Source organism: Pinus tabuliformis, chromosome 4_2 (assembly GCF_031772625.1).
Source record: "Pinus tabuliformis cultivar Carrire ecotype Pingquan chromosome 4_2, CPIR1, whole genome shotgun sequence".
NCBI classification, from domain to species: domain Eukaryota; kingdom Viridiplantae; phylum Streptophyta; class Pinopsida; order Pinales; family Pinaceae; genus Pinus; species Pinus tabuliformis.
The window spans coordinates 837970579-837990917 of record NC_142304.1 but is presented as its reverse complement, the minus strand read 5'-3'; the positions used below and the strand labels follow the sequence as shown (position 1 = coordinate 837990917).

Genomic DNA, 20339 nt, shown 5'->3' with positions numbered 1-20339 from the left:
CGCTATGCATAGAGAAATCAGGCGTGGCGCATAGGGAAAATTTTGCCAGTTTGACCAAGTATACTCTGTTTTTCACCTAGCTTTTGCCAGTTTGACTTTTTCACCTTCTTAATGTCAAATTTGTGATGTAATTTAATGTACATTGATGGATCATGATGTAAATATGTCAAATTTTCACTTATGGAGGTAGATTCATCTGTTAAAAAGTTGTTTGAAACTGAATGAATCAGTTCCCTTGTTTCTAGAGGCATGCTGTTCCACTACCTAATTTCTAGTTCTCAGTTTAGAATTAGTTGGAACAACTCCTAAACATGTGAGCTCGACCCCTAGAGGCTAGGATGAGCTATGGTTTGTCTATATTATGTGGTTTTTCAGTCATTAGCATGGTTGGACTCTTGAGAAAGCAAGGAGCTTCATTGTACACTCATATCAGCATTTTGGCTAAGGAATTGAGACCAGGGTTTGCAGCACTCTTTGGGATCCCTGTGGCATTTGTTTTGGTACAGTGATTTTCTCTATAATTTTGAATTTACTTATGTGTTATGTATGCCATTATCTATCTTGTTTCTTCTTAACTAAAACAAACAAGAGTGTAAGTAGAATCCATTGAAATTGCAGTGCTCTACTTGAGGTTTGCTTTAGTTTCTTGATGTTTTCAGTTGTTTGGAGAGGATCCATGGTTTCTCTTGCCCTCTTCAACTCCTCACCTGTCTAATCCCTCCACCTCATTCGATTTGAAGTGCCAAAATCAGTTGCCTACCTTGCCCCATTGAGATCTCTACAAAGCTGAGCCTCATTCCCCGCACCCAAAATCTACTTTTCCATTTGAGCCAGCAAAAACATCATTTTATTCAATCAAACTCTTTTGCACACATACCTAGCCTAATATCAGTAGTTATATCAGTCATCTCAAGCCTTTAGTGATCATATTTTGCTGAGATTGACCCGGAGAGAGCCCTCTCCCGACCTGGTAGGGCTAGCTACCAAGTTAAGCGTGGTTTGATGTTGGCCCTGGATCCTACCTTTCTCAGCCTGAGGTAGATTTAGGCACTAACAATACCCATTAGGGAAGAATCTTTAAAGAGACCTACACCAACACTTTGAAGTGATAATGGGGATCCATGTACCAACGGAATGCTTCCCGTAGCCTGTGAATTAGATGCAAAAAAGGCAAGTTGATCGATAACTCTAATTCCACCCTTATGAGGGAAAGAAATTCTACGTAAATACATGGAAACCACAGCAGCCATATCATATACCCATGGCCTTCCCAGTAAAATGTTGTAGTCAATGGGTTCGTCAACTACCTCAACCTCAACAGTAATTGTTTTTCCCCCTAGTTCGATTTGCAAGTTACTCAAAATCCCACAAGGAGTATATGTTCATCCATCAAAATCTTTTAACGTGGTTGGTGATCGTGACAACGGTAGTGAACCAAGTGTTTTCCAGTAGCTCATCCTTCCAACTACTTGAAGAGAGGAAAGGGGAAGAATAGGCACTCCAACAAGCGTGATGGAGTAGGCCTGCCTTTCGGATGCTCTCTCCCAACAAGTCGAGTACAGGTCGAGTCAGATCGAGTCTATTAGTTCACGTATTACTCTAAGACCCGATAGACATAATGCAAGTAGATGCCCCCTCATCAATAATAGTTCGATGAACATTCTTATTGAGAGCCTTTACTTGAATTAGGAAATCTAATTGTGCTAGTAACTATGGTGTATATCCCGCATGGTTAAAAACCACAAGATTGGAATCCGTAGGGTCTATTCCACCAATTGCTGATAGTAAAGCCTGCTTCTGGGAGGGACAATTTTGTAACACCTCGAGTGTCGACATAGCAGAAGGTGATTGAGCAAGATCTTCTACTATGTTATAATTCTGAGCTACTCGAGCTCAAGGGTTAAATGTCAATTTATGAACAACTCCATTTGGTGGTTTTATTGTCAATTCTAGCGCAATAGGTGGTGGAATATTTTCAAATGAAGTCGAAGTCGAAGGATTAGGTTGATCAGTGGCCTGATTATTCGATGATGATGGTGGATTTCCATAATCTTTATTTCTCGTTGACACCAAAACTTCATTTTGTGGCTTTGTGATGGATAACATAAGTACTTGGGATGTGGAAGCATGGTTTGTCACAACAAAATGTGTCTCCGGGTTTGGAAACAGATCAATCAACACAAAAGATGTGTTAGAAGTCTTTATAAGTTTAGAGACTTATGATCGGTGTGGACAATCTCTTGTAAAAGATTAGACATGGATAAGGAGGTTTCCTTGCCGAATTAGAGGAATCATATGATTTCTCTTGAGGGGAATTATCTTGTTTCTTCTTGTTTTTCCCCTTCTTCTTGCCACCTGGTTGCTTTTTATTTTTTCCTTTGTTAGATGACATGGCATTGACTTCGAAAGAAAGAGTGTTTTATGATGCATTGATAGTTTGATTGGTAATGGCAAGAGTTTGACCAGATGGTCTTCCTGTCGTTTGCATGCTCAAAGAACCGATCACACTGTTTCCGGCATGAGAGTCCTTACTCGATTGTGGAGGAGGAGGAACAGTGAAAGTTTATTGGGGTGCATTGGGAAGCTTGTCATAGAGCGTGCCAGATTGTGTGTAAATCAAATCCAAATATTGGGCATGAGCAATTACTTGCTCTTATGTGACAACTCCACCTTTCGCCACATCCTCGGTGATTGATGGCAACAAGGATTTTATGAACCACTCAGCCAAAAGCTGATCAGGAACATAGGTCTTAACCATTCGACGACGACGCTGCCACTCATGAATATGATTTGATATATGAGTAGAAATAGTTTGTTTAAATTTTGTTAGGAGTTCCATTCCAGTATTGTATCTGATAGGTAACTGGAAGTGGGTCAAAAGTGTGGTGGCTAAAGTTGTAAAGTTGTTGGAAGAAGCTCGTGGTAACTCAATGTACCACTTCGCAGTCGGACTAGTAAGTGTTCTTTGGAAAAGATAGAGTCTAACCGAGTCATCATTTAAGGAGTTAGATGAACACCACAAATGAAAGGTCATGACATGATTTGATGGGTCTTCTCCGGGATTTTCGTTGAATTTCAGAATGTCAGAAGGTAACTTATGCGGAATTACCGACCACCAAGGTGCATATAAGATTGGATCATTTGTGAGCCGATTTAAATCTGGTAATTCTAGAGTTGCTACAAATGGAAACTGTCGATTCAAGTCAAGTTGAGCATACCCAGGATATGATGGAATTGTCTAAGCAATAAGTCTTTGCATACCAATATAGGGAATCTGCATTTGGTAACCTTGATAAGATGGTTGTTGAAAAAATCAGGCATAAGGTGATTTTTGATAACCAAGTTGAATTTGTGGTTTTCCATAACCAGCAAAGCCTTGTTGACGAGGACCTTGGTAAGCTTGATATTGCCCAAACCCAGGTTGAGCCTGTTGGGTAGGTCCAAATTGGGGTTGGAATTTCTAGAATATAGGCTGCCACAGTTGTTGAAGCAACTATTATTCTTGTTGATACAACTATTATTGATTTAACGGTTGTTGTTTCCCAGCGATGAAAAGTTGGAATAAACTATACTAGTGTAAGCCTGAGTCACTCCGGATAGAGGTATACTAACCTGAGGTTGTTGGATCCTAGACACAAGTGGTTGTTGTATAACAACTTGAGAAACTTGAACTTCTTAACCCAAAACTTGTGGTTGTGAGGTAGAAGGACCAGTTTGTATAGGTTGAGATACAACTATTTGAACTTGTGACTGCGGTACAGTGGTAACAACAAGTGTAGTAGGAATAGCTGACACAGTTTGCATTGGTTGTGTTGGATACACAAGCCTTGGTTGAACTGGCATTGTTGGTTGCCATTGACAAACTCGAATTCCAAGCTGACCTGAATACTACGGGATACTACCATATGATGGTCCTCCAAGATATGGAGGATAAGGTGAATAAGCATATTGCTCTCCATATGGCGGAAATCCAGTATGTAATGGATACATAGGTCTTTGTTGACTAGATTTCCCAGTTTGATATTGATATGCAAGGTCAAACTGTTGAGTTCCTGTTAAAGAAGAACCAGGTAGAATTCTGGTTGAGGACATGGGTGATGACCATGGTGTAGAAGCAACCCTTGAGTGGGTTCCAGATAAATATTGGTAACCAACCGGGATGGACGATTCACCATATAGGTGCGACTCAGGTGTAGTAGAAAACATCGAAGAGGTTACAATAGAAGATTATACCGTAGTTGCATCAAATGATACAGTCTGGGATGTTGACGGTTGTTCATCCATAGTTAACTGACCTAAAAGTTGTCCTAAAGAATCGACGAGTACTTGAAAAGAAGTAGGATCAAAAGGAGTAGTAAAATGAGGAGTATAAAGATAAATATTAAGCCCGGTTCCAAAATGGAATGGGGTTCCAGGTGTGGAATCTTCTTCCAATTCTTCCTTGACATCAATTAAACCAGGTGGAATAACTTCACCGTCTAGTCCGTAAAAGACTTCTGGTATTGATAAAGTGGAAGTTTCAGTAGTTACTAATGTCTGAGAGGTAACCGGTTGATCGTCTTCTGGTAAAGCAACAACTTCTGAATGTTCAAATTTGAAGTCCAGATGTTCGGGTAAAAGAACAACAGTTTTAGGGAGAGGTTCTTGAACAACTATAAGTTCATATGTAACTTCTGTTTGAACTGTGATAGGTTCTGGATTAACTTCTGGTTGAACTGATTCAAGTTTAGAAGTAATTTCTTGTTGAGAAACTTCAAGTTGAGGATCAACTTGTTGTTGAACAACTTCGGTTACTATTTCACTAGGATCAGTGATAATGTCCTCAGGTAATTGTGAAACTTCTTCTTCAGAAACGGATGTACCATAAATAGTTGGAGTAATTGGAGTCTCAATACTTACCGAAATGAATGATTCAGGTAATTCAGATGAAGAACTAGGAGTTCTTGATGTACTTGACTCAATTAAGCGAGACAGTTTTGACCGAATAGGTGTAGCTTTGGGTGGTAAAGGTAGTTTACTCACTGTTCTCCATGAACGACGGGTAAGGGTTGATGTTCCTCCACGATTGTTGATTAATTTTACTATCAAAAAAGAAATAAACAAAAAGGGGTAAGCTAGGCAAAAGGTTTACCAAGCAACTATGAATTGCAAAATACCACCTGGCAAACCAAGAAGTATGGGCAGGCAATCTCCCCGAATATTGTGTTCGATGTATTACAGTGTACAAGGCGGCCGACTCAGTTACCTAAGGATGGATATCAACCTAGTGTTGTCCTCTGTTATAGACATTTTTGTGCCTAACAGCATGAAGCATGAAATGTCAATAATCTGAGGGATCCAAAGTCCCTGAACATGTTGTTCTTACCCCTGGAGGAACAAGGTCAGCAAACCACAGCACTGAAAATCAGTTCTCCACCTGAAAACACTCAAAAACAAGCTATTTCTGGATCATGTCAGCTGCTCCACTGAGCATCTGTGCTGAATGTCAACTGCTCCACTCTGTACCTGTGCTGAATGTCAAATCTAATGAAGGCTACCTGCACTGGGCGAGATTGGCCAAGTGGCACAGTCATTCTGCAAGGTGTCAATTGCCCAGGAAGCTTCCAAACTGACACTTGGGTCAAGGAATTCGCCTTGTGATGAGTAAGAGGGTCTTGATCTCCAAGTGGAAGCAAGAATCTCCAAGTGGACTCAAGAACTGAAGAATAACTGAAGTGGGAGAGGACACTAGTCAGCTTCATGCCAGTCTCAAGATGACTCATCCTTTCTCCAAAACCCTATATATAGATCTCTCTCATGAGGTCTAGGGAGGCTGGAATTTGGTGCAAGTAAGGAAGTGTTGTTGGTTTGAGTATAGAACTATTGGGTGATTTGCTTGAAGGAGGTGAAGAGGAGATTTCTTTCTGCTGGGAGGTGTTGCTGGATTGGGCCTATTATGGTTGTAACTCTCTCAAAACTTTGCTTCTTCCATTAATAAAGTATTTGAGGTTCTTCTATATGCATGTGTCTCTATGGTGAATTGATGCTTGTATATTTGATTTATGCTAATCCCTGAATCGATTATTGATGTATGCTTCTTGTAGTTTCCTTTTCTTGTGCTTTTACAGGATTTTTGTGTAGCTGGGCCAGTGAAAGAGCTAGGAGTTAGGAGCAAGCAGCAAGGATTGAGGATTGGATCGACCATTAGCGCAAGATAACGGTTAGTGGATCATCCTTCTCTTCTCTCTCTCATCTCATAAAGAAGTAATCTTGAATAGCTTTGCATTCAGTTGTTGCTGAGGTACTATCGCCCTTAGAGTGGGATAGGGTCATTCCCTATTGGATACTTTTCCCAACAACAAATTGGCGACTCCGCTGGGGATCGTATCTTGTTGGTTGTTTGTGTTTTTTGCTATTCATTTCATAAACAAAGGGAGTACCGAATCTAACTGTATTTGGATCTTTCAAATACAAAGTAGAGGGCAGCTACTCTAGCTCAGTTTCTGGGCAAGTTTATGATTTGAAGAGCTGATCCACAAGGACTCTAATAAGCTCTTAGTGATAGCTTTTCATCCTCCTTGTCATCCCTTAGTGTGTCCTTGACTGATAGCTTCTGATTTGAGCAAAAACTGTGAATTTTTGAGCAATTTGTGACCCGGAAACCAAGAGAAACGAAAGTTTCGTTCTTCAGTGCAGGCTGTACAAAGGCTGTTTGCATTTCAGCGCAGTTCCCGAAGGGGCTACCTGCGCTGAAGGTCAAACAGGCAGTGTTCCACCTGCACTGGACCAGTCTTGCCTTGTGCTACTGGGGTTTCCTGCTGTTTCTTGCCCTGTTTTCACTCTTGTTTTTGCTGTTTGTTTCCAGTCAATGTGCCTATCTGAAACCAACTTCCCTTGCCACTATTCTGCCTCGGTTGTATAAAGAAACTGTGTTTCTTCTTTTGTACTTCTTATATCATTTACAGTTTCCCATAACGAAAGTGAACTAGTCTTGTTGTGACCTCTTAGATCTAGACCTGTGATAAAGTGTCGTTTTGATCTTAAGAGTTAGCTTGTTTGCTGTTCATAGCTGATTGAGCTTTTGCTTTCGTCATTTGGTTTGAGTTTATATATTTCTAGTGTCGAAACAAGTAAATCTTAAGGTGTCTTTTGATTTTGGACGAACTTGTTTGCTTTCGCTTGAAATTGAATTCAAAGTTATACAACAACTTTCTTTTTGCATTTCACCAACATTAAGAAAGAGAAAAGAAATACTTGCATTGTGCATGTGCATTATGACAGTTTTCATGTTGATTTAAGAAAAAATGCATTAGTGTGTGCTCTATGATCTGTGTGAAAAGGTGTTATCTTTCTTTTCCCTCAGTAGTTAAGGTTTTCAAAGTTGAAAGATTGAAAAGCTTGCTTATCATCTTAGACTGCATTTAGGAGTGTTACTATACATCTCGTGGTGATCCATAAAGGCAAACTGCTAAACAAGATCAACCTTAAAATAAATTGAATTTACATAACAACGCATTGAAACATAATACAAACACATAGAGGTCTAAGCTAGAGACGTGTTCCGGCGTCGTTAAACGTGATATCTTAGCGTTGAGTGGTTAGGTGATTCCTCCACGGTGAAGCGATAAGTATCAATACGGACTTGTGCTCCCACGTACCGTCGCGTATATATTGGGATACCCCTATAGGATCAAAGCCTTTATCCATAGGAAACCGTGTCGGCCGCCCTACTGATCGCAATGCAGTGAACACAGCATTCACGAAGATCGACCACTCGTACCGTAAAACGTATTCTGTGGTTTTGCGAAAGGTTTGGCACACCCTCTGCCTAGAACTCCAGAGCAGTTTCTTTTGGCCTTTTTCAAACTCTATAACTGAAAAAGTCCATCCGAGCATTTGTCACTTCGGGCTCGTTAAAACATCGAAGGAGACTAGAGTCATCTTTAGCTTTTTCTCGACTCTTAAAAAGTGAAAAAGCAAGTTGTGTCTAAGCGTCGTTATAAAATTTATTTTAAACGGAACATAATCACCTTCTATTCCCGCGTTGATCTTTAGGTTGAGAACATGGAACGCCCCAACCAAGGAATTCCACATGATGGAAATCCTAGTCCTTTATCCTCTTGGGGAGAAGTTGGTGCGCCCCACATGGCCACGTTGTCGCTTCCAGGACTGACAATTGGCCTGCCTATTTGGCTGTTCTCAACTAATGTAGTTCAGAACACCATGGTTCCTGAGCAGTCGAGTCAACAGTTAGATGAGTCTAGAGCCTCCCACCAGCCTTCTACTTCCTCTAATCCTTCCTCCAATCCTTCATCTTCGAAAGGTAGAGCCGGCAAAAGCCAAGCTCCCATGGAGAAGAAGGAAAAGAAGAAGAAATAGAAGAAGAAGAAGGAGCCTAAGGCGACTGGGGGCAAGCAAAAGACATCTAACAAAAACCCACACACAACACAGACCGGGCCTAAATCGCCATGTATCATATGTAGAGGGGACCACTTCCATAGAGATTGTCCCTGTATTCCCCGGATACTAAGGGACTGGTCCCCTCGGTTGCACAATTCGGGAGCATCAACCTCTGATAGCCAGGTTGAGTGCTTACCGTCAACCAGCGAAAGCGAAGGTTCAAGACAAAAAGGAGGAGAAAAATCCCCCTGTAGACTGTGTGAAGGCGATCACGCCATCCACCGTTGTCCCTTCTTAGACGAAGCGAAGAGAGTTTTGGAAGATCGTCCGGTTTCACCGTTGAGACTTCCTCCTGGATACAAAAAACTCGTGCCAAGTCCTTCCTTGGTTGAAAACACAGCTGGCCCGCTCAAGTGGTCAGCTGAGGTGTCAGTCATTGGAAATGAACCTACTGAATCCAGACCAGATGAAAGTCTAAAGGTCGATACGGCAGTTGACCCGGTTCTTCCTTCATAGATTTCATCCTCAAATGACACCGTCACTGAAGATTCATCTTCAAATGACAACCTCACGGAAGAGAATAAGGATGACACCATCCAGATTCTTTTCATCAACACAGATTCTGATGAGCATCAGGGCAATGCGCCCATTCCTTTATCGCAAGAAGGAACATCGTCAGGATCATATCCGGCCGTGTATTCGGTCCCACCACCAAGCAACCTGGTTGTGTCCTTTGATTGGAACCAACTGGGCAGACCCCGGTTACCAGCCAGTATACCATTCAGAATCATAGTCCAAATTTATAGAATGGTGATGGCTGGAACTATCATTGATGAAGGGGCGTCTGTGAGTATCCTTTCCTCTGTTGCTTGGAAAGCACTGGGTTCCCCAGCGCTTTTGCCTGAGATAAGAAATCTCTCGGGCTTTGACAAAGGAACCATTCGACCGTTAGGGATCCTCCCCAATGTGCCTGTTACATTGAAAGGGAAGACCGTTCAAATGAACGTGATGGTCGTTCAAGGACCCTTGGATTATAACCTACTCCTTGGACGTGACTATATATATTTCATGGGAGCTATAGTCTCCTCACTCTTTAGAGTAATGTGTTTTCCACATGAAGGAAGGGTGGTCAAACTCGTAGACCAACTTTCATTTCCGGGATCACGCATCGCAAATAGTCAAATACCAACCCTCAATGGTCTTTTCACTCAAGAAATGTCTCCACCCCCAGTCCTCCTTCCCGATGAGTGCGAGTGATTCGGAAAGATGGGACTGGAACCCAGGGGGCATGCATCCTGGTCTGCTTCGGGCAGAGGAAACCCTGGGTATAAGGTAGAATTTCCGCGAAAAAATATGACTAGTCCGTACCCCGTCCGTATTTGGAAGAGGGGTTGTTCTAGAATAGGATTCTTTTGTCAAGGTTAAGTGTGTGACGAGTTTTAGTCATTCACCATTGTCTACTATGGGAGACAATGCCAAAGAAAGAGATTCATTTGCGGCAGCAAATAGAACCATCTTTGGGTAACCAGAAAGAGGCAAGCCTCACCCTTTAAAACAAATGTTTTATCGGATAAGTAGCGGCAGCCTTGAAATTGTATTCTATACCTGGGGGCATGCGAACCTTTTGGAGTGCAAGCTAGGGGCGGTTATTTATCTGCTTTTGGGATTAGCCGTTTCCGAACTTGCATGAAGAAAGGATGAGAGGGAGCGTAGCTTTGGTAAGGCGCAAGCTCTATAAAAAATGGGATCTTTCAGGAGACATTCTTATCTTATGACTGGTATATTGAGCAGTTTTAGCATAAAGTTCATGCTCGTTAAAAAATAAACGTAAGATCCGAGCAGTTTTAACGCGGTCTTCATGCTCGTTAAAAAATAAATAAAAGCAGTGAGCAATGTTTCCTCCAGAGTTTAAGCTCATTTTTATCTAAAAAAAGAACCTATTCCGGTAAATAACCATTGTGATCGTAAATTTATTAGCCATAAAAGCCTTGGTCGTGTTTGCACTTGCCACCTCCATTCCATTTGGCCGATCATTCACCCCCATATGATTGTTTACCCATTTTGAGGAATAGCTGCGAAGAGTGATTTCACTTAGCCGTCCTTGTGACACTGCCGTGATTGGAAAATTCCAACCTGTACCTGGAATCTGCTGCTATCCCTGTTTATCACTCGTTCCTCAAAAGACGAGTCTTCTTTGAGCTCTTTTCAATTGACTCGTAAAATATGAAAAGTTTGCCGAGTTTTGGCCTTCCAGCTCGTTAAAAGGACCGGAAGAGCTATCCCTCCTCTAGATTTTAATCTTTTTGGACCTGAGGGATTATTGCACAAAAAGGTCGAGCGCTTGTTTTATTCGGCTCGTTAAAGTTATCGAAAACTCATCCCTTTTGTATTGTTTTATACTTTTTCGGGCTTAAGGGATTAGATGACGAAAAAGGAATTTTGGAGTTAACTTTCTGTACCTTTTTAGACTCTCTAAAAATGAAAAGGACCGAGTTGTCTTTGTCGCTAGACTCGTTAAAATGATTAAATAGCGACAAACTTGTCTTTATACGAGAACAAGTTTCCCTATCGCTAGGCTCGTTAAAACATAGTGATGGGCTTGCCCGAAGGGCAGGTTATAGAACAAGCATATGTTATCCTCCTCAAGCTTGACAAAAATAAAGAGGTACTGGTCAGAAATGACTGGGGAAAAATTGGGAGAACCTCAAAGCTTTAATGGTAGCAAGTCGCTCTTGAACATGACACTTTGTCCTCCGTATCACATCGGGTTGGGTTGTTTCATTCACCGGTTTCATCACCATGGTCTTCGCCAAACCATCCGTATTTGGGGTAATGCTACCGATCCATCACATCAGTGTCGTTATATGTTCAAGAGATGTGTTCAGAAAGAGTCAACCGTGTCCCATCCACTGCCATACATTATCCTTCATCCACCCATGATCGCCACCCTGAATCATATCTCACAGATTGTTTTCACCTCCACTAAAATCATTAGCTCCGTTCCGTGTCACTGATGTGGGATTCATTAAGGCCCTCCTTTGACGGATCGCTTCTTGTCGACTTCAGCTCATTATCCAAGAAGTTGATCTAGGAACACCCCCCCAGTACTTTGAAGCTTGCATGCCTCAATGGCAAGTTTCTCACTTCCGGCGACAGGTATACATCAATGACCTTCGACCAGAAGATTTTGCGTGGTGTTCGACGCCAAGTCCTTTATTCACACCACGTGAATTGTACTGTAGTACCTTGAGGGTCATTATCATTATCGGTGATTCCTCTCGCGCTTGTTAACGACCTACATTATTGACCGGTAATCAAGCGATGTCTTTCCATGTTCGACTTCAGCGCAATTCTCACATGGATCGACTTGTACTTAGAGTGAAGATCGAACGAGTTTGAAGACCCCGGATCTAGTTTCATCCATCCGGGCTGCGATATATATTCAGGAAATATAAAGACATTTGATATGTACATCATTGCAGCAGATGATCATCCTACTCAAAGGATGATAATTTCAGCAGAGAATTATCAGTCTATCATCAGACGGTCGTCTGTTATATGTACCAAAATGAATTTATAAAGCTGAGCATGGGAATGCCCGCCTCAGCTAGATCATGAAAGCAGAATGAAAAATAATGTATTGCATTGTATTTTATTGCAGGGCACCTCTCAGCGATTGAATGAACTTCGGATCCTCCTGATAAAGCATTTCACCCGATAAACGACCTCATACTTTAGGGGGCAACTGTTATAGACATTTTTGTGCCTAACAACATGAAGCATGAAATGTCAATAATCTGAGGGATCCAAAGTCCCTGAACATGTTGTTCTTACCCCTGGAGCAACAAGGTCAGCAAACCACAGCACTGAAAATCAGTTCTCCACCTGAAAACACTCAAAAACAAGCTATTTCTGGATCATGTCAGCTGCTCCACTGAGCATCTGCGCTGAATGTCAACTGCTCCACTCTGTACCTGCGCTGAATGTCAAATCTAATGAAGGCTACCTGCGCTGGGCGAGATTGGCCAAGTGGCACAGTCATTCTGCAAGGTGTCAATTGCCCAGGAAGCTTCCAAACTGACACTTGGGTCAAGGAATTCGCCTTGTGATGAGTAAGAGGGTCTTGATCTCCAAGTGGAAGCAAGAATCTCCAAGTGGACTCAAGAACTGAAGAATAACTGAAGTGGGAGAGGACACTAGTCAGCTTCATGCCAGTCTCAAGATGACTCATCCTTTCTCCAAAACCCTATATATAGATCTCTCTCATGAGGTCTAGGGAGGCTGGAATTTGGTGCAAGTAAGGAAGTGCTGTTGGTTTGAGTATAGAACTATTGGGTGATTTTCTTGAAGGAGGTGAAGAGGAGATTTCTTTCTGCTGGGAGGTGTTGCTGGATTGGGCCTATTATGGTTGTAACTCTCTCAGAACTTTGCTTCTTCCATTAATAAAGTATTTGAGGTTCTTCTATATGCATGTGTCTCTATGGTGAATTGATGCTTGTATATTTGATTTATGCTAATCCCTGAATCGATTATGGATGTATGCTTCTTGTAGTTTCCTTTTCTTGTGCTTTTACAGGATTTTTGTGTAGCTGGGCTGGTGAAAGAGCAAGGAGTTAGGAGCAAGCAGCAAGGAGTGAGGATTGGATCGACCATTAGCGCAAGATAACGGTTAGTGGATCATCCTTCTCTTCTCTCTCTCATCTCATAAAGAAGTAATCTTGAATAGCTTTGCATTCAGTTGTTGCTGAGGTACTATCGCCCTTAGAGTGGGATAGGGTCATTCCGTATTGGATACTTTTCCCAACAACATCCTCCCATATATACCCGAAGGTACGTGAAGGCCCAATCCGTATAAGCATTGTCTAATGCAAAACCGCACAGTGAGAGCATTCCCATATAATTTACGTACTGTAACACCGCCCTATATACTCGAAGGTACGTGGATGAGCTATGATATACTCACGTAATGGAATGAGGTATCACACTCGGGATGTATTGCAGACAAGTTAGCGATAGATACTTTGTTTTATGACGCCGAAACACGTCTCTAGCCTAGAACCACTAAATGTTTTTCGTTAATGACAATGCTCATTAGTAAATTGATGTTAATTTAAGTTGATCTTGCTCAGGAATTTGCCTTTCAAGTTCACCACGTGATGTATTATGAAATTCCTAGTAATGCAACTATCATGATAAGAATACTTTCCATTCAATTTAACAATGAAAATCCTAGCTACTAGGGATAGAGCAATAAGATTTCTTTCGATCAAAGATCAAAGAGCACAATCTAATGCAATTTCCCTACACTATTCCTATGAGCACACACAAACTTTTTCAATTCAACATGCATGTATTTCTTTTCGATTTCCTTAATGTGAATGTGAACAAAAAGGAAACTATGCACATACAATCAAACAATATTTAACAAGAATGGAGACTTTATGATAGTTTTGTTTCGAAGGAAAAGAAGACTTTTATGACACTTTCTTTCGAACAAAGATTAATCAGCTCTATTCTAACTTTGACTATGGATCGATAATGACAAAGAAAACATTTAAGAAACATTAATCAAACAAGTAAAAGTAGGGCTAGCAAAGGAGATAGAAATTTGTTCTCTGAGACATGACATTCATTGATCAATCAAAAAATAAACAAATAGAGAAAAGTTGGCAAAAACTCATTCCAAAGGTGGGAATTGACTCTAGGAGGATCATCACAGCCCTGAATGGGAGACAGTGTGCTTCAGAGCACTGTCCCTAAGCCAAGGGTGCTCTGCAACACATTGTGTCCCTCACAAGCCTGCGCTAGTGACAGTGAGCCATTTCAAAAGGAAATTTGACACAGTTTTGACCAAAATTCAATGCAAAAGAGTTGAAATACAATCAATGAACACAAGTAGGGTCTGCAAGAATGTCCTAGGAGGTGGATAAGCTACTAGGAAGGATGATCTTCCCCAGTATGGTCGCCAATTTGTTTTGGAGAATTTGGTATCTATGGATAAATACTAATTCCCTAGATAAGTAGCCATATCTAGAACAACAATTTAAAGCACTTTAGCCTTTTCCTATAAGAAATAGATAAGACAAAGAAGATGAGAAGACCTACTTGTAGTTCCTCTTTCCTCTTGTCTCCTTTGTATCGATCCTGTCGCTCCTTCCTGTACTTAACATGCTTGAGAAGTACCTGTAAACACAAACAGAAGACAAAGAACTAATCAAAGCAAAAGATCTATTGAATACAAGTGAATGGAATCAGATACATTTCACACATATAAGCATCATATAACAATACAAACATATGGGAAAAAGGTTCAAATACTTTATTGAATAAAATAAGGAATTACAGCCATTGTGTCTGATTCAAAGTCATTCCTCTAGCTTGGATCCCATCCACATCACATCAAAATCATGAAAAACTTGTAGCATTACAATACTTGCTTCAAAGCCAATTCTCATAGCAACATTATCTCCTTACAATTCAACATAGTCCAACCCCTGATCTCTTAGATGAGTGGTCAATTTATAGGAAGATGGAGGAGTTTTTGTCATAAATGGTGGTATTGAATGGCCTTCCATACTTAGAATTAGTTCCATGGAGGAAGGGATGAGGGGATAGGATGCATCCTAACTCATTCCCCATCCATTTTCGAGCTCAGAGGAGTTGATAAGTGAGGGAACCTTCTAGATGACTCCAAAAGATAAGAATATTCCCTAAACCCTATGTGAATTTCGCTCAAACTCACCCAGCGCAGGTGAAAGGAGGCCTAAGTGCTCTGCAGTGCACCCTTACATGGGCCTCCCTACGCTAGTCCATCTAGAGGTCATTTTAGGATGTCTTCATGTCTTGAAATTGTCTGGGAAGGAGGCATTCAAAAGGGTGACTTGTTTAGGGTATGTAGCAGCTGAAATTAGGGTTTGATGAGACCTCAAACACTGATCTGGATGATGAGAGTGTTGTGTCTAAATGGATCTGTAACAATAACACATATATTAAAATGGTATACTCTTTGTATTGATATGAAAGGGAGAGAGTTTACAACCAAAAGTGGAATATGATCTTATAGAGATCCCTCCAAGTTGACTTGTCCTTCCTTGCCATAATGTACACCTCAAAGCCACCCTAATGCATGGGAATGATACCTCTCTTATGATCAAAGCAATAGCATAAGTGTATGATTAGTCTCTAAAATCCAACCTATAGCTTTTGGATGGTTGTAAATATATAGGAGAGGATGGTAGTTTAGGAATTATTATCCATTTACCAATCTAGTCTTGAGATCCACTCTTGATGGGATGATGAGCTTAAGGGATAAGAGGTGAAATATCGAAGGTAGTATGAGATAGGACTCAAATTTATTATCCAATATAAATGGTTGTAACAACTCTTGGAAGTTCCTGGAAGAGGAAGTTTCAGGATTCTTTTTATTTTTCCCAAATTTCTAGAATCAACGCACCCCCAGTAAGGGACAACCTGCTTTGATCAGAGAAATTGCATAACTGAGAAACCTGTATCTGAACGCAGGTCCCTAAAGGGACAGGGTGCGTGTGGCCTTAAAAGCACTAAAATAAAGTAGTTAAGGCCAGAAAATCAGGGATTTGAGATAGTCATTCTTGGGGATTTGTCTAGGGATGATGACAAGGTGTTCATGTATGTTAATGGATCCAGTTTGTAGGCATATTAACCAGATGTGACAAAATGGCCTATAACACAGGGAATTTATTTTGGTGATATTTTTTCTCTTGTTTCCAAGTTATCTTCTAATAGATCACATATATTTGTTTGTGTTGCTTTCTATTTTGGCATAGAACATATGGAAGTGAAGAGAACATTCCTACATGGGGATCTAGAAGAAGAGATCTACATGAAGTATCCAAAATTCTTTGTAGTGAATGGTAAGAAAGAATTGGTATGCAGGCTAAAAAAGTATTTGTATGGGTTAAAGCAGTCACCAAGGATGTGGTAGAAAAAAATTGATACATATATACAAGGCCTTGGCTTCACAAGGAGTAAAGAAAATCACTATGTGTATTTTAAATTAGTTGGTAATTGAGTTATTTATTTGTTATTGTATGTGGATGATATGTTTCTAATTAGAAATGATATAGAAATGATCCAGGATGTGAAGACCTAATTTCCCTCTAAATTTTACATGAAGGATCATGGTGGTACAAAGTTTTATTTTGGACATGGAATTTAAAAGAGATTGGGAAAAGAGGAAACTCTGGTTAAATCAAAGGAAATATGTTGAGACAATATAACTGAGGTATAATATGTAGGAAAGTAAATTGGTGAAGGTCCCTATTCCTATAGGTGTAAAGTTGTAAACATATCTACAAAACATTGTCCTGAGACAAAATAAGAGGAAGAGGACATGTCCCATATTCCATATGTGAGTGCAGTTGGAAGTTTGAGTATACAATGGTTTGTACTAGACCATGCATTGCACATGCAGTGAGAATATTGAACAGGTTTATGTCAAAACTAGGGAAGGATAATTGGACAATAGTAAAGAGGGTTTTCAATTATTTGTCGGCACTAGTGATTATAGTTTGTGCTACCAAGGAATACCAAGATTGGATAGAGCGATAAAAATATGTGTCTTTGTTGATGCAAACTAGGTTGGAGATATGGATCACAAAATATCTACAAGTGGGTATGTGTTTAACCTATTTGGGGGAGCAATTAGTTGGATGAGTAAGAGACAATATGCAGTGGAACTTTCAACTACATAGGTTGAATTCATGGCAGCCACTCATGTAAGCAAGAAATAAGTTTGGTTACAAAGATTTTGTTTAGATATGGGGTTGGTACAACAAGCTATAAAGATAGATTGTGAGGGCCACAATGCAATATTCTTGGACAACCCCTCTTATCATTCGAAGATAAAGAATATTGATGTTCACTATCACTTTGTGAGGGATATGGTTGAAGACAAAAAAGTGTTGTTGGTAAAGGTGGACACTTTTGAATAATGTTGTAGATACATTGACAAATTCATTAAGCACTAAGAAGTTTTATTAGTGTAGAGAAATAATGGGCATCACTTCCTTGGAATGGTGATTTTGTACTCCAGTGGTCCCTTATGTGCAAAAAAATATGAAGTGGGATAATGTGGGGTATGTGATATATTATTTGCATTACTAGTGGCATGTGTGTCACATATGCACTAGTCAAGATTGGGGGGTGACATGGGTAACAACCACCCCCTTGGTTGGGGGTTTGGGGCAATTTCCAAAAAAAAAAGAAACTGGGTAGTTTTTTTATCGACGGTTTTTTAACGCGTGGTGGTTTTGCCCATGCTTTTGTAGATTTTGTCAAAGGAACTATGGTTATATTATAATATTGGGTTAATGGATTAGGAGTTTATGAAAGCTACAACATGTATAAAATGTATTGTAACATGGTAAAGGAACATAATGAAAAATAAATATGGTTTTCCTAGTTTTGGGTTCCAAGAGAAAAATCCTTGTGTATATTATTTGTGATTTCCATTGTATATTTTCTGTTAGTTTTAAGACTTTGTTTGTTGGAATTATTTGCATAGAGTTAAGACCTACATTTGGTATCAAAGTAGATTTTTCGTCAAGGGGACACCTTTCTGGCTAAGGGTTTTTTTCTCGGGCCTTTGGTAGAGCCTGTTATAGTGTGATATCTACAGGATTGATTCTTGTGGTAGAAGGAAATGGAAAACAATGCAAGTATAGAGGTCAAGAAGTTCAATGGATAGAGTTTTGGGTTGTGGAAGCTCACAATGGAGCATCTGTTGCTAGATAATGAACCGAGTGGAAAGTGGCTTCCACCCATAGTATTTACCCACGATATTGTAACTCAATAAGGCACTAAAAAATACCATAAATAACAAGCCTCAACTTGTAAAAGGAAAGATTTGTCCACCACGATGTAGCGTAAAGGATTTCTCCATTTAGTAAAGAAATATTTTCTTTTCATATGTTGTTAGGTATTGAGTGTGTATTTTATTTTCAAGGATTTTTCTAAGAATAGTTTAACGGCAAATATGTATGTTCTCTCTTCTCCTCTCTTTGCATTCATTACTCCAAGATCTTATCCCCTAAGATATGGATCAATGGTATCATAGTGGGTTATGAATCCATAGAAATTAGGGTTTTATAAGGATTTCCATGGTGGATCTAATCTACAACATTTTGGATACCCTTTTACCCTCTATCGAGATATATGGTGGAGTAAAATCCATGGATGTGCTTGTCAAGAAATTATTTTTCATCATTTATTACATGCATCAACTGAGGCAAATTCCACATAATTCAGGTCAAAAGGGGGATGTTGGGGTAATTGACTTCGAGTGATCATAGTTGCTTATTTGGTTTCGATTTTGGGATCTACATAAATACAAACTACCGAATTATCACAAATTCCTTCTCTCAATTAAAGATGCAAGGTCACTACAAATGTCACCAAATCAAAACTCTCCCGAGGAAAATTTGATGTTAAAAAAGAAAGAGGCTTTTGTGGATGTTTGAAGCCTGCTAAGGTTCATCTTGGGGCTAGGGATGAATCACTACATGTTTGATGGAATCGATGCCATGGAATTTTTCAAATCCTAGGAAATAACAACACACGACATGCCATTATCGGTACCACCATTCATGGACCAATGTTTGATGAAAGCTAGATCTCCTCCAAAAATATAATTTCTGCACCTGGAATTTGCAGAGATAAAGGAAGCCTCAAATGACTCCACCGAGCTCCACCTGGAATAATTTGTGTACAAATCCTTTCACTTCACTCCAGAGAAGCTAGACGAACTAAATAAGCAAGCAATAGAGGATAGCCTTCTCACCATGTGTTCAACCTTCGAGGCAATATCAACACAAATATGGAAGTCTCATAGTAAAGACAAGCATGGAACTTAATCAAGAAGCCAAGATTCTCTTCATATTGGACAAGAGGGCCAAGTTCGATCCCCATTTCCTAGGGGCTACTTTGGGAATGGAATAGTCTTCACTTCTTCGATCGAATAGGCTGGAGATTGAGTAAAAATCCCTTATACTTCATAGTGGGTCTAATATATAAAGCTATAAGCATGATTATAGACAAATTCATGAGATATGCCATTGATTAATTTGAAGTAACACGTTCTAGGTCATCACTCACTAAAACTTTGATTATCATTACTCGGTCTTGTCTCTCGTTCCACATGAAAAAATTCACGTGGGGAGATCCAGTGTAACTTATTCTTGTTATTATGCCAACCATGGAAGTTGTTCTCTTTATTTCCCATGGAAAATACAGGAAGAGCATTAACATTCTTCTTGACCTTCCCAAAAGAACCATGAATAATTTGGAAGGATTTATACAAATGAAGCAGTCTTCAATCTCATCATAATCAGTATTGACTAGTCATTATTGTTATTAGGCCAACCATGATCATGTTGTACCTATAATTGTGCAAGTTATTCTTGTTGGATTTTTACCTCAAAAAAATTGCAAAACTTAATGATAAGCACATATGTTCAGAAAAGTCTTGTATCCATGAATATATTTCCCAAGTTTCTCATCTGGTCAACAACTTGATCTTACTTTAGGTCCTCAATCTGATGTATAAAGCGCTAAACAGTTCTAAACCACTTATTTTCAGCCATGCAAACTACCATTTCAGATCAACACAGGTTGTCTATGATGGAGTTTTGCTCAGTTCCAACACCTTATGTTCCAAATATGCAAGAGGTTCCCAAAATGAAATTTCATAAATCACTCAAATAGCAGACGATAACCTTATAATCCATGAAATTGGGAAAAAAATCCTTGAGAGCATCCTCTACCTCGCAATCTAGAGGAAACCAATATGGGCATGTAGATGTTGTTTCCTCAAAAAAGAAATATGAAAAGAATAGTTTGGAAGTTAGAAAAAAAATTCATCTTTCTCTTGTTATTTCCATAAGCACTATAGATTCATCTAGAAATGTAGACACTAAATCTAA

The 20339-nt window shown here is 39.8% G+C and overlaps 1 pseudogene; it reads left to right on the top strand.

Annotated features, from left to right (window-relative positions):
- The window catches only part of LOC149172281 (uncharacterized), a 36631-nt pseudogene extending 16887 nt beyond the window's left edge, over positions 1-19744 (top strand).
- Positions 19745-20339: the final 595 nt, after the last annotated feature.